Genomic DNA, 16,211 nt, shown 5'->3' with positions numbered 1-16,211 from the left:
ACAGACTAAAGAAAAAAGAATGAAAAGAAATGAAGACAGCCTAAGAGACCTCTGGGACAACATTAAACGCAACAACATTCGCATTATAGGAGTCCCAGAAGGAGAAGAGAGAAAGGACCCAAGAAAATATTTGAAGAGATTATAGTCGAAAACTTCCCTAACATGGGAAAGGAAATAGCCACCCAAGTCCAGGAAGTGCAGAGAGTCCCATACAGGATAAACCCAAGGAGAAACACGCCGAGACACAAAGTAATCAAACTGGCAAAAATTAAAGGCAAAGAAAAATTATTGAAAGCAGCAAGGGAAAAACAACAAATAACATATAAGGGAACTCCCATAAGGTTAACGGCTGATTTCCCAGCAGAAACTCTACAAGCCAGAAGGGAGTGGCATGCTATACTTAAAGTGATGAAAGAGAAGAACCTACAACCAAGATTACTCTACCCAGCAAGGATCTCATTCAGATTTGATGGAGAAAGCAAAAGTTTTACAGACAAGCAAAAGCTAAGAGAATTCAGCACTACCAAAGCAGCTCTACAACAAACGCTAAAGGAACTTCTCTAAGTGGGAAACACAAGAGAAGAAAAGGACCTACAAAAACAAACCCAAAACAATGAAGAAAATGGTAATAGGAACATACATATCGATAATTACCTTAAACATGAATGGATTAAATGCTCCAACCAAAAGACACAGTCTTACTGAATGGATACAAAAACAAGACCCATATTTCTGCTGTCTACAAGAGACCCACTTCAGACCTAGGGACACATACAGACTGAAAGTGAGGGGATGGAAAAAGATATTCCATGCAAATGGAAATCAAAAGGAAGCTGGAGTAGCAATCTTCATATCAGATAAAAAAGACTTTAAAATAAAGAATGTTACAAGAGACAAGGAAGGACACTACATAATGATCAAGGGATCAATCCAAGAAGAAGATATAACAATTATAAATATATATGCACCCAACATAGGAGCACCTCAATATATAAGGCAATGGCTAACAGCTATAAAAGAGGAAATCGACAGTAACATAGTAATAGTGAGGGACTTTAACACCTCACTTACACCAATGGACAGATCATCCAAACAGAAAATTAATAAGGAAACACTAGCTTTAAATGACACAATAGACCAGATAGATTTAATTGATACTTATAGGACATTCCATCTAAAAACAGCAGATTACACTTTCTTCTCAAGTGCGCATGGAACATTCTCCAGGATAGATCACATCTTGGGTCACAAATCAAGCCTCAGTAAATTTAAGAAAATTGAAATCATATCAAGCATCTTTTCTGACCACAACGCTATGAGACGAGAAATCAACTACAGGGAAAAAAACGTAAAAAACACAAAACACATGGAGCCTAAACAATGCGTTACTAAATAACCAAGAGATCACTGAATAAATCAAAGAGGAAATCAAAAAATACCTAGAGACAAATTACAAGAAAACATGACGGGGCTTCCCTGGTGGCGCAGTGGTTGGGAGTCCGCCGGCCGATGCAGGGGACGTGGGTTTGGGCCCTGGTCGGGGAGGTTACTACATGCAGCGGAGCAGCTGAGCCCATGCGCTACAACTACTAGGGATGCGCTCTGGAGGCCACGAGCCACAACTAATGAAGCCTGCACACATAGAGCCCGTGCTCCGTGGCGGGGGAGGCCACCACAGTGGGAAGCATGTGCACCACAGCGGAGAGTGCCCCTCCCCACTCGTTGCAGCTAGGGAAGGCCCACGTGCAGTAACGGGGGCACAACTCAGCGAAAAATAAATAACAGAAAATAAATAAATTTAGTTAAAAAAAAAAAGAAAACACAACAATCCAAAACCTATGGGATGTAGCAAAAGCAGTTCTAACAGGGAAGTTTATAGCTATACAACCCTACCTCAAGAAACAAGAAAAATCTCATATAAACAATCTAACCTTACATCTAAAGGAACTAGAGAAAGAACAAACATAACCCAAAGTTAGCAGAAGGAAAGAAATCATAAAGATCAGAACAGAAATAAATGAAATAGAAACAAAGAAACAATAGCAAAGATCAATAAAACTAAAAGCTGGTTCTTTGAGAAGATAAACAAAATTGATAAACCATTAGCCAGACTCATCAAGAAAAAGACGGAGAGGACTCAAATCAATAAAATTAGAAAGGAAAAAGGAGCAGTTACAACAGACACCGCAGAAATACAAAGCATCCTAAGAGACTACTACAAGCAACTCTATGCCAATAAAATGGACAACCTGGAAGAAATGGACAAGTTCTTAGAAAGGTATAACCTTCCAAGACTGAACCAGGAGGAAATAGAAAATATGAACAGACCAATCACAAGGAATGAAACTGAAACTGTGATTAAAAATCTTCCAACAAACAAAACTTCAGGACCAGATGGCTTCACATGTGAATTCTATCAAACATTTAGAGAAGAGCTAACACCCATCCTTCTCAAACTCTTCCAAAATATTGCAGAGCAAGGAACACTCCCAAACTCATTCTATGAGGTCACCATCACCCTGATACCAAAACCAGACAAAGATACTACAACAAAAGAAAATTACAGACCAATATCACTGATGAATATAGATGGAAAATCCTCAACAAAATACTAGCAAACAGAATCCAACAACATATTAAAAGGATCATACACTATGCTCAAGTGGGATTTATCCCAGGGATGCAAGGCTTCTTCAATATACGCAAATCAATCAATGTGATACACCATATGAACAAATTGAAGAAAAACTATATGATCATCTCAATAGATGCAGAAAAGGCTTTTGACAAAATTCAACACCCATTTATAATAAAAACTCTCCAGAAAGTGGGAATAGAGGGAATCTACCTCAACATAATAAAGGCCATATACGACAAACCCACAGGAAACATCATTCTCAATGGTAAAAAACTGAAAGCATTTCCTCTAAGATCAGGAACAAGATAAGGATGTCCACTCTCACCATTATTATTCAACATAGTTTTGGAAGCCCTAGCCATGACAATCAGAGAAGAAAAACAAACAAAAGGAATACAAATTGGAAAAGAAAAAGTAAAACTGTCACTGTTTGCAGACGACATGATGCTATACACAGAGAATCCTAAAGATGCCACCAGAAAACTACTAGAACCAATCAATGAATCTGGTAAAGTTGCAGGATACAAAATTAATGCGCAGAAATCTCTTGCATTCGTATATACTAGTGATGAAAAATCTGAAAGAGAAATTAAGGAAACACTCTCATTTACCATTGCAACAAAAAGAATAAAATACCTAGGGAGACAAAAGACTTGTATGCAGAAAACTATAAGATACTGATGAAAGAAATTAAAGATGATACCAACAGATGGAGAGATATATCATGTTCTTGGATTGGAAGAATCAATATTGTGAAAATAACTATACTACCCAAAGCAATCTACAGATTCAATGCAATTCCTATCAAATTACGAATGCCATTTTTTACAGAGCTAGAACAAAAAATCTTAAAATTTGTATGGAGACACAAAAGACCCCGAATAGCCAAAGCAGTCTTGAAGGAAAAAAACGGCACTGGAGGAATCAGACTCCCTGACTTCAGACTATATTACAAAGCTACAGTAATCAGGACAATATGGTACTGGCACAAAAACAGAAATATAGATCAATGGAACAAGATAGAAAGCTCAAAGATAAACCCACGCACCTATGGTCAACTAATCTATGACAAAGGAGGCAAGGATATACAATGGAGAAAAGACAGTCTCTTCAGTAAGTGGTGCTGGGAAAACTGGACAGCTACATGTAAAAGAATGAAATAAGAACACTCCCTAACACCATACACAAAAATAAACTTAAAATGGATTCGAGACCTAAATGTAAGACCAGACACTATAAAACTCTTAGAGGAAAACAAAGGAAGAACACTCTTTGACATAAATCACAGCAAGATCTTTTTTGATCCACCTCCTAGAGTAATGTAAATAAAAACAAAAATAAACAAATGGGACCTAATGAAACTGAAAAGCTTTTGCACAGCAAAGGAAACCATAAACAAGACGAAAAGACAACCCTCAGAATGGGAGAAAATATTTGCAAATGAAGCAACTGACAAAGGATTAATATCCAAAATAGATAAACAGCTCATGCAGCTCAATATTAAAAAAACAAACAACCCAATCCCAAAATAGGCAGAAGACCAAATAGACATTTCTCCAAAGAAGACATACAGATGGCCAAGAAGCACGTGAAAAGCTGCTCAACATCACCAATTATTAGAGAAATGCAAATCAAAACTACAATGAGGTATCACCTCACACCAGTTACAATGGGCATCATCAGAAAATCTACAAACAACAAATGCTGGAGAGGGTGTTGAGAAAAGGGAACCCTCTTGTACTGTTGGTGGCAATGTAAATTGATACAGCCACTATGGAGAACAGTATGGAGGTTCCTTAAAAAACTAAAACTAGAACTACCGTACAACCCAGCAATCCCACTACTAGGCATATACCCAAAGAAAACCATATTTCAAAAAGATACAGGCACCACAATGTTCAGTGCAGCACTATTTACAATAGCCAGGTCATGGAAGCAACCTAAATGCCCATCGACAGACGAATGGATAAAGAAGTCGTGGTACATATATACAACGGAATATTACTCAGCCATAAAAAGGAACAAAATTGGGTCATTTGTTGAGACGTGGATGGATCTAGAGACTGTCATACAGAGTGAAGTGAGTCAGAAAGAGAAAAACAAATATCGTATATTAACGCATACATGTGGAGCCTAGAAAAATGGTACAGATGAACAAGTTTGCAGGGCAGAAACTGAGACACAGATGTAGAGCACAAATACATGGACACCAAGGGGTAAAGTGGCGGGGGCGGGGGTGATGAATTGGGAGATTGGGATTGACATGTATACACTGATGTGTATAAAATTGATGACTAATAAGAACCTGCTGTATAAAAAAATAAATATAATAAAATTCAAAAAAAGAAAGATGAGTAAGTTCTAAATACCTAACATACATCATGATGACTACACTTAAAAGTTATGTATTATATAAAAAAATAAAATAAATGACCTTATCTTCTCCGCAAAATTGTTACTCATACAATTCCCTTCCACATATGTGAACTAACATCTTTATCCAATTTCCATACTGCCTCATCCACTGATCCCCCTTCCTCTAAGATATTTTGTTTGTTTGGTTGATTGGTTGGTTGGTTTTGTTCTCTTTTTTTCAGTTATACATATACATGTATATTCTCGTTTTCAAATTATTTTCCCATTTAGGTTGTAACATAATATTGAACAGAGTTCCCTGTTGGTTATCCATTTTAAATATAGCAGTGTGTACATGTCAATCCCAAACTTCCTAACTATCTCTCTCCCCAACCCTTCCCCCTGGTAACCATAAGTTTGTTCTCTCAGTCTGTAAGTCTGTTTTTTTTCTAAGATATTGAGATGATTGTTAACTTGGTCAGACTGCCAGCTTTAGGTAGTATTTCCCTATATATGTCTCCTTCCTATAATTGTCTCTCTGTGGTTCCTTAGATTCTGAATCTTCTTAATGAGCTGCTGGGTCTAAAATTGGCTCTTTGCCCAGTGTGGGGTTTCCCCAGCCTAGATGTGTGAAAAGACACATCACAACCTGTGGCACTGGGGAAGTCCCAGGGCCCCCAGAGAGCTGAACTATTTTATGTTGAATATTAAATAGAAGAGAAGCTTGACTAGTGGGTGTGAAAGAGAGGGAGACTCAGTTGTGAAACAGTGACTAGATACTATTTTCACAATAAAAGATCATTTATCTTCACTGACTCACTCATACACACTTCCTTGACTGATCTGTTCTTTTAACAACTAATATTCTGGCAGCACCATCAAAAAAAGTCAGGGGCTTCCCTGGTGGCGCAGTGGTTGAGACTCCGCCTGCTGATGCAGGGGACACGGGTTCGTGCCGCGGTCCGGGGAGATCCCACATGTCGCGGAGCGGCTGGGCCCCTGAGCCATGGCCGCTAAGCCTGCGCGTCTGGAGCCTGTGCTCTGCAATGGGAGAGGCCACAATGGTGAGAGGCCCGCGTACCGCAAAAAAAAATAAAAATAAAAAGAGTCAGGTCCAGGGTATGAACATTACAACTGAATTACACATTAGCATCTGAACCAAGCAGAAAAACTGATTGCTTTTCTAAAATACTGAAGAAATCTTAGCTGTGGGCAATGCCTAAATGTTCACCACATACCAAAGATCTTGGACAAAGTTTTGAATACCTTTGATCCACTAACCTTCACTGGAAAATGCCAGTGAATTTTGGAATAAATTTGCTCACTTTCCATGGATTAAAATGTGATACTCCTCAAGTCATCCAGGTTCTTTTAAAATGTTTTCATAGTAACAGCCACCTTTAATAAACCAGAGGAAAATAAAAATCTAGGAGAGAGTCTATATCTAGTCAAGCCTATATCTACTCATAGTCTAAGTGCATGATATAATGAAACAAACAGTTTGCATGGGTCTACTCATCTTAACTGTTAACAACTTGGGACAAATAACCAGAATGAGTTCACTTTGGCATGTGGAGATGGAGGAGAGAGGAGGTGGAAGATGTTAATCCCAAGCATCTGGATCCACATCTGGGTGCTGAACTTTAAAATCCAGGCAAGGAGGAAGAAGTGGGGTCCATACAGGTTAGCACCCTATGAGCCCACAGCCTCCTCTTTGCTGCCCCATCCCTATTTGTAATGTGTGTGTAAGTGGAGTCTACTGATAACAACAAATTTGCCTATCTGCTTTGGTTCTTCCTAGGCTATACCATCACCAAAGGGATGGAGGGTTCTCTGGGGATGACCCACTATTCTGAGATAGTCAACAGAAAAAAGAATAACACCAGGAAAAGAGAGGATCTAAAGGATAGGAGGTATGAATTATCTCCTATTATTAAGATAATTAAAAAATTATCTTTAGTATACCCTAAAAATTAGCATGCCCCCAAAACTAGTTTATTCAAGCTACCAAGCTTATTCCTGCCTTAAAACCTCTTCCTGGAATGTTTACCCAGATCTTAACTGGATCTGGATCCTTCTTGTCTTTTAGGTCCAGCTCAAATGCTACATTCAGCAAGTAGATTTGTTCCCAGACTAAAGTAGTCATCCAGTCACATTCACTACGTTATTTTTATCCCAGTACTTGGGGCATTTTGAAATTATCTTGTTCCTTTGTTTTCTTTCTATTGTTTATTCCCCTCTTTTAGAGTAAGTTCCTTGCAAACAGGAATCTTGCCTGTCTTGTCACTATTATATCACTCACCCATAGACATGTACCTAATGCATGGAGAGGGTGTTTAATACACATTCACTGAATGAATGAACGACCAAGTCAATGGTGGAAAGTTCTGAGTTTCCAGTAACTCAGAACTAATAGATTTTTTGTTTTTAGTGGATTTTCTAGCAAATTTTCTTGTGAGAACTCCATTCCCCGATAATACCAGGTAAATGAAGCATGTAAATGAGAAAGCCTGTTGTCGTTGAGATTATCTAAGCAATTTAAAGAACAAAATTTCTAAGTATAAGCTATTATTAGAAAGCATGAACTACCAGACTATGAATCAGAATCATAAAACAAAATTCTCTATTACTGTTTCTGACAAATACACCATTACTTCATCTTTCTTCTGACCTCCAGGGAGCTGCTATATACAAGGACTGCCTCTTTATTTCAAAAGCAACTTGGTAAGAGTAAAATCAGTAACTTTTAAAAGTCTACAAGGCCCTTTTCTTTGCTCCCTGAGCATCTCTTTCACCACCTTCATTGTGTGAAATGATTCCTCTTTAACCTCTCCCCTCACCCCTGCTGAAATCTAAGCAGAGTTCCAAATCCTACATCCAGAAGTACCAAGAAGACTGGTGCTACAAAAATCTATTATCTCCACCAACAGCATTTCTTGCTGTACCAATGCAATTTTAACATACTACAACAGTCACGTGCTAAAATGTGAAAATTCCACAACCAGTAAGAAATACCAAAAAGATTTTTCTTCTCAGACAAAATAAACATTTCAGTATGAAGTGTACTTTGTGAATTAAATAATGAGAAGCCAGATGCCAAAGGGCCAAAATAGTTGCATCCACCAGGCTTCCTACATTCTTCACCATAGACTAAGTCGTACAGTGGGATTATGGCTAAATGGAAAATTTATTTTCACTAATACTGTTCATTTAGGAATTAAATTCTCTTTGTTTTAGCTTTAGAGCAAAAATCTGCACCATTACCTAAAGTCCGTTTTGCACGTTTAAAAATAAAACGTGTCGACTAGGGACTTGCAGCCTGTCCCTGGCTTTCAGCTGCAGCGCGTAGCTGTGGGCTTTCCCGAGCAGGAGAACAAATGTCTGAGAGGGAGAGAACACAGACTGTTGACTGTATCAGGGGAGAGGCCATAAAAGAGGACACGCTCTGGTGGGAAAGTTTAGGCAGGATTACCAGGATATTGCAGAGAATGCCATTAAGTAACCCAGACTGTGCCTCTATGGGCTACACAATGCACACAAGGCCAACAGAAAAATGTGTGACTCTTCCGTAGAAGCACAAGTGGGAGAATACGGGCTAAGCCTTTGCATCATGTTTTTCCACTGGAGTCCTCTGCTCTCTCCTTTCTATCAAGTTGCTCCCAATTCTTTAGTGGAGGTTAAGCTGCACAGCCTCAGAAAAGCTTCTTCTAACACATCTTGCTTAGGGTTGACTTCCATGTATTTTGTGAGCCTCTACTTGTCTTTATTAATATGTAATGATGCTACACAAATCCCCATAGCCTGTTTCTGTTCTCATTCTAGCCCCTCTGTGTCCTGTTTCAAGGTAGATTATAATCTCCCCACCAGCAGAAATGTATGCCCCCTACTCTCTCTCCACATAGTACAGTACTTTCACAAAACTGTTTTTTAATGAAAGCTGGAGGAATGACTTAGCACTTATATTCTTATAGGGATTCATTTCAAAAATCAGGGGGGGTCCAGGCATAGGAATTGGAGTTTACGGAACACTGAAATGTGATGGGAGGAAAAAAGATTAACCACATTAGCTTAAGGAGGAAGAGGTAAAGAACAGGAGAGGACAAGAAAGGCCCTCCGGACCAAACAGCAGCATTTAAGGACTGAGCAGAGGAGAGGAAGCGTGAAGGGGATCCAGAAGCAGCAAAGACTCAAGGTCAGGAGAGAATACTGGCACCAAAACCAAAACAAGAAGAGGGTTTCCAGAAGAAATGTGCCAAATACATAAGAAATGGGAGATAAGAAATGTGAGATAAAGTGAGCATTTCTGGGTGTGTGTAAAGGGAGCACTAAGTAGAGGGAAGGTGGAAAGGGTGGCACAGACCACAGTTACAGCACAACCAAGTTCATTTGCAGAACACTGAAGGAGAATTGTTAGGCAGTTTGTCCCCAAACTGCTTTCTCGTACCAAAAGCAATCCCAGGGTGCTTATCTTCCCAAATCACACCCAGCTCTGAAGATGTGTGATAACTGAAACCTGAGAGCTTCTGAGGTCTCCACGGTGATTAATGTGCTTATTTCCATGGTAATACTTTTTGGCACTTCACCTAACTCTTTTTTTTTTTTTTTTTTTTTTTTTTTTTTTTTTGTGGTATGCGGGCCTCTCACCGTTGTGGCCTCTCCTGTTGCAGAGCACAGGCTCCGGACACGCAGGCTCAGCGGCCATGGCTCACGGGCCCAGCCGTTCCGCGGCATGTGGGATCTTCCCGGACCGGGGCACGAACCCGTGTCCCCTGCATTGGCAGGCGGACTCTCAACGACTGCGCCACCAGGGAAGCCCCACCTAACTCTCTTTTAAAGGTAGAATAAGAACTAAGTAGATAATTCCCTCTAGTTCAAAATCTCTCACGGAATCAAAGTTGTCATCACTGGGCTCAATTCCCTCAGCATCCACTGCTGGCCATTCCACAGCAGCCTTCCCAGACCACCTGACTAACCAGTAGAGGGGCCCAGGAAAGCGCCCGGCTTACCTGTGGAACCCAAAGGACCAGCAGAAGATGTGAGGCAGAGGCAATCTCTTCCTAGGACCCTTTCCAGGCCTCGGGTAAAGCTCATCCCGTAGGCAGTAACACACATGGGGCAAGATGCTCTCTTCTTAGTCAGTGTCTACATCCAGGGTCAGATGTGCTTCCTAAGACAGACCCTTACCAGGGAAAGGAGAGGAGGGGAGTGATAGTGCCATCAGATTATTTATCTTCCCCCCACCCTTTTTTAATAGAAAGAGGAAAGCCATTCAGAATCCATCCTTCCATCACTTGGGCATATTATACATTAAATCAGTATCTCTGCACCAGATTTTCTTTCCCGCTGCAGTGCTGTCCTCATTTCCCCAGAACATTCCCCAATTACCATCTCTTCCAGGAGTATATTCCAGAATGTGCCTGCTTGAAAGAGTGCAAAAGGAATAAGCCTCTCAGTCACTAACACATGTTAAGATATTCATGGCATTATCCTGGATTCTGCTAAAAATATGTTAATTAGATGTAGTCTTTGTCCTCAAGAAATGTGTAATCCAATACATGAATTCCCTCTCCCATCCCTGCCCACAATAGTGAGGAAATGGCCCAGGGAGCACCATCTTGGATCCCCACAGTCTGCCTGAGCTGAGGGGAGGGGGGTGGTGGAGTGGGCTTCTGTCACTTTACCTCTTATAAGTTTGGTGACCATATTCATCAACCCCAGTAAGACGCACAGCCCGAAGCAGGAGTTTTTCAAGGAACTAAATAGTGCAGGTTCATTTCTGCAAAATTTTAAAACAAATATATCCGTCCAGAGATGTCTTCTAAAACGTTTGTAGGAAGTTTTTTTGGTCAACAATTTATTAAGTAAAGTACTTTTTATCAGTAATATCGTTTAGGGAATTGCTGCAAAATCTATGGAGTTTCAAGATAGTAAGAGACCACTTGTTCCGGTTTATGGTATTTCATGACTGTTCTGTTGATGCCACCAGATAATTCCTGTAATACACACTGTGTATGTTTAGAGAAATATAATCTAAGAACAGTATAGCATGATTCTGACTGTCCTGGACATGGCTAAAATGGGTTTACTTAGTTTAGATCAGCAGTTTTCATATTCAGTACATGATTTCTATTCACCTTTTTTTTATTGGTGGTTGGTTACAAACGTCTGTCTGAATAAATAAGGGCCAGGTTAGCTAACAATAAAGAAAAAAAGGTAATTTAAGTAAACATAATGTGAATTCAAAAATCATTAAAGATTTTTTTCCTAGTTACTATTTCTTTGGAACAATTTAAACTTCTATTCAGTGTTTTTACCTTATCTGTAAGTACCACTCTGTGAAGTAATGTGTATCTATTAGAATTGGAAACGCATATGTCTGTCTGATATTGTTAAAACAACAACAACCTTAAGGGGAACAAGGAAACTCAATATTTGAAAGCAGGATTGAGATCATTTTCATAGATTCCTACATTTTTAAGAAGACAAAAGGCTAAAGCAAATTATTAAAAGGTGAACATATATGGCCATCAGTATTAGGGTACTACTGTTACTATTATCAATAATAAAACACTATCTTCATGTGAAAGCTTGTGGGAAAATCTGAGTTGAGAGAATAAAGGTAAAAACATAATACTAAATTGGAAAAATTATGCTGAAAGGGATAAGTGTGAAATTTATCAGTCAGGTATAATATTAAGACAACTGCTTATATAATATGTGTAAGTCAAAACTAAAAAAGAGGAGCCATTTAGTCCAGTTTGAGGCAAAGAATCTAAAAACAATAGTAAGGTCAAATGCAGAATGTTAAACTATAGCAAGAACTGGTGAAACAAACAAGAAAAAATATTTTATTTTACTTTGATGTTCAATTGGACTTTTGAATACAAGTTGGGTTAACCACTAGAAGGTATAAGATCAGTAATTAGTCAAGGAGTCCATAACTTTACATGGTGAGCAGTGAAATGGTCATAAATAAATCAGACTCTGCGAAGGTCCCTGTGAAGGAGATGCCTGTTGTCTAAATCTAGCTGTGATCTATTTTGGCTCCCTCATCTTAGGAAGAAATCAGGAAATGAAAAGGCAACTGACACTGGATAGAAAAAAGAAAAATAAACAGAACCTATACTTAAAGGTTTGGTCTTAGTCTGAGTGCCATGAAACAGTAATTCCATTAAAAAAAAAAAAAGTCAACCAGACAAAAACCCACTCTGAGTAACTGAAATCCTGTAACTACATGGAAACTCAGTGTGGAAGCTACTAAGGCATTTATGAAAATATCCTGGAACAGTCTTCAGCATGCTTGTCATCAGATCTCCATGTCTCCTATGTTTTAGACAGTTCCTTTTAATGGACCATTATTTTAATCTTCAGAAACTTTTTTAAATTGAATATAGCCTGAGCATCTACTTATGAGGGGTTGTGAGTTCCACAAGCAGTGCCATCCCTTATGGTACCCACTGAGTGATGCTAGAAGGTCCAGGAAGCCCTCTTATAGGCCTGAAACTGCCAGTCACTGACTGGCAACAATGCCAGACAACAATGGAGGAAAAGCAGGCTCGATATCATTCACACCTCTTCCATCAGCGTGGATGATAGGTTTAAATGTCAGGTATTCTAGTCAATGTTTCTCTAGACTTTCAGATTTACTCATAACTTTAAAAAATTAACCTGGGATACCCAACACAGAGAGGCAAAGAAAGTACACAAAAAAACAACTATTGGGTTGGCCAAAAAGTTTGTTCGTATTTTTCCATAACATCTTACGAAAAACCCAAATGAACATTTTGGCCAACACAATACTTTACAATACTTTACAATAGAGTCTTTGCTGCTTAAAAAAAAAAAAAAAAGAATGGAATTTAAAGATACAGGGAGTAGTAGGAAAAAAACAAACACTGAAACATGGCAAGAGCAACTCAGGCTGACCCACTAAAAATGTGATCTAGAAGATCTTTTTTTAGTGTTTTCCACGTCCCTCTAGTCATTCCTTTTCCCACACATGATGTTTGCTTCCCATTCACCCACTAACTCTCAATTCCCCAGGTAATTTTCTTCTGGGTCCTTTTCCTGAAGGACCTTGTCATAAGTAAAAAAGTAGATATATGTTAATAACATACTAGTATTTAGCTAAAAACTAAACTTTCAGTTTTAGTGTAAAGGGATGCTCCTCTCAGGAATATTTGCATTTTGACAGAAAGAACAAATTTCTAAGAATGCAAACTACCAACCCTATAGCAAGCCATTAGGGAAAGTCAAGAGGAATTTGGGAGCAGGAGTGTTCTTCCAGTGCCCCCCAAAACCACTCCAAACTGGAGGTCAGCAAAGCTCTGATTCATTTGTTCTATCTCTATTAAGACTTCACTGACTAAAGACTACCTAGACATCCAAATTCAACACACTTAATTTTTTTAATATTGAAATACCTTTAAAGAAAGAAGTTGCCAAGGTCTTATTCTATATTATTGATTATCAACCAGGGGTAATTTTGCCCCCCCCAGCCAATATCTGGAGATATATATGGTTATCACAATGGGGGTGAAGTGGGGGGCAATTGGTGCTACTGTCATCTAGAAGGTAGAGGCCAGGGATGTTTCTAAGCATCCTACAATGCACAGGACAGCTCCAACAACGAAGAATTAGTCAATCCAAAATGTCAATGATGTCGAAGTTGAGAAACCCTGCTTTTACATGATTTAACTCCTATAAAGTTGATATTTAAATGATTAAAAACATTAATGCCAGTGAAATTACTGCGCCCATGGTAAGACTAAAAATGACCATAATTGGAAGGATTTGCACTATTTTCTAAGCATTTCTGGAACATCTTAATTCTGGCTCTGAATTATTTAAATTACTTTTTCAAAACAGTCAATTGAATAAAACGAAGAGTCTTTATATAGTTCACAAAAGTTTTTCTATTTTGGAAATGAGAGTTTTGATTAAAATTGGCATTTCTGAAACTCTAATTGCTAGTTATTGCCGGGGGAAAAATATTTCTAAGACCAGCCAGATGGGACGCTTCAAGATAAGAAATTATAAGCCAATGTTCATATTCCAATCAGAAGAAAAATTCTGTTTATACATTTTTAATTCTACTTAAATAGTAAGCAATATATTTCTTCAATTAATTCCTAAACTGCTATTAACTGGCTAGCTAATTTTCTAACATTGGGTTTAACTCCCCCAAATCTTTTTAGATTATTAATAAGCAGAACAGCATCTTTATAAGAACACTCTGTATATTAGGGACTCTATAAATTCTAACAGAATCAGATTGGTTTCTAATTATGACAAATCATATCTCTTTGTAGACGTACAATGTGCCCACAGAAACTTAAAATGTCCGTTTTTCAAAACCCATTTCTGACTGAAATATAATGAAGTATTTCAGTTTACATGCCTAGAACCAGAACAACAGAAATGTCTTCTTGACATTAACACTTAGTAAGTCTTCGGAACATGACCTCCACCTCTTTGGTAACTTCTGCTCTCCCACATCAGAAAGCTCCCTCTCATCCCTTTGTCACTCCCCTCTCTTCTTCCTTTTCCTTTCTGCCATTTTGGATGGGAAAGACTTACAGTGGAGGAATGTGAGGAAAACCATAATGATTCCTTCTGCCATCCATGAGACTAAAATCTGTCCCCAAACAGGAAAAGATGGCCAAGTGAAGGCTTTCATTTACTGAATTCTATCTCAAGCCCTTCCAAACATAAGACTCTTCAAGCCATATACACACATACAAAACAAGTTGTTTTTTGAGGGTTTTGCTTTTGGTAGATTTATGGAACTGTTTCCTTTTATTCAAGTTTGCTGAAAGCCAACGAGAAAGAACTCTAAATTAAGGTACATCTCTTACTAGTTGCTTGGGTTTGACAAATAAAGCAATCATCAAAATCAAGTAGTGTGCACTTCTTTTAAAAGCTCTATTTGTCTGACATAATATAACAGCAGGATGGCTAGGCAAATAAATGGCATTACTTAACATAATCACTTAATGTTGTGCAACCAACTTCAGGTCTCATTGCTTTATCGCTTGCAAAGAGTTTGATGATAATAAAGTTGATTGTTAGTGTGAAGAGATAAATTGTTCAGTAGTTAGAGTTGTTAATGAAAGCAAAAGAACACAGAAGAGGAAAAATAGGTTTTAGCAGCCCAAATTCATTGCTAATTGCTTGTGCGTTCATTATAGGCTGAACACAGCTAATTACCTAATTAAACTAAAGCTCTGCTACCTTAGGGGAATTTCTAGAGCTATGATGTTGGTTGTCAATTACCTCAGCAGGTCTGGTTTAAATGAGTAGTTAACTCAAGGCATGTTTTGCTTTTCCTGGTAGCAATACAGGGCACTCTTGTTGCATAATATATGCTTAGAATGAAAAAAAAAAGTTTTCCTTAAAAAATACTATGGAGGGCTTCCCTGGTGGCGCAGTGGTTGAGAGTCTGCCTGTCGATGCAGGGGACACAGGTTCGTGCCCCAGTCCGGGAAGATCCCACATGCTGCGGAGCGGCTGGGTCCGTGAGCCATGGCCGCTGGGCCTGCGCGTCCTGAGCCTGTGCTCCGCAACGGGAGAGGCCACAACAGTGAGAGGCCCGCGTACCGCAAAAAAAAAAAAAAAAAAAAAAAAAAAAAAATACTATGGAAACTTAACAACGGTAAACCTTATATTAAACAAGAGCTCTTGCTCATTTTATTCAATAATTTATATTCAGGAAATGTCAAGATAATCTACTTTAGGCAGACAACACAGACACAAAGGAGAAATCAGGTATCACTGTATGCATGTTACTGAGTGTTCTCGTCGCATGCTGTTTTTAAAAATACATTTTAAAAAGTGTCTTTTGTGATGCTCTTCAGTATTTCACAGGATAAAATTATACTACTTAATTTTACATAATATTTTAGATTCATAAGTTTTTTTTTTTAAGCTGGAAGAAAAGTAGTAAATCATCTAGACTAAATTATTCATTTTATAAATAAGGGAACCAAGGTTCCAAGAAGTGAAATGACTTACCCAAAGTCATACACTGGGTTGCTAGAACCAGGAGTAGAACTGGTATCCTGTCAGTCTGTTGTTCTTTCTTCCTTGATTCCTGCTTTCCATATTCAAATTGTACCGTCATTTCTCAGGCTTCCTCTAAATGCTGTAACAGAGCATCTAGTTGGACAAGGTTTTTAGTTTGTTTGCTTATTTTCAAAAGGCTTTGATTAGTAGCATT

General features: G+C 38.5%; 1 long non-coding RNA gene across 1 annotated transcript in view; it reads right to left on the bottom strand.

The window, feature by feature from the left end:
- LOC117308478 (uncharacterized) overlaps positions 1-16,211 on the bottom strand; it is a 163,220-nt gene that overhangs the window by 140,997 nt on the left and 6,012 nt on the right. The window contains exon 3 of the long non-coding RNA XR_012326617.1: positions 16,007-16,136. This is a non-coding gene — a long non-coding RNA (uncharacterized lncRNA). The remainder of the gene's footprint in view (positions 1-16,006; positions 16,137-16,211) is intronic.

This window comes from Tursiops truncatus, chromosome 16, assembly GCF_011762595.2.
Source record: "Tursiops truncatus isolate mTurTru1 chromosome 16, mTurTru1.mat.Y, whole genome shotgun sequence".
Taxonomy (NCBI): Eukaryota; Metazoa; Chordata; class Mammalia; order Artiodactyla; family Delphinidae; genus Tursiops; species Tursiops truncatus.
This window is presented reverse-complemented; position numbering and strand designations above follow the sequence as displayed.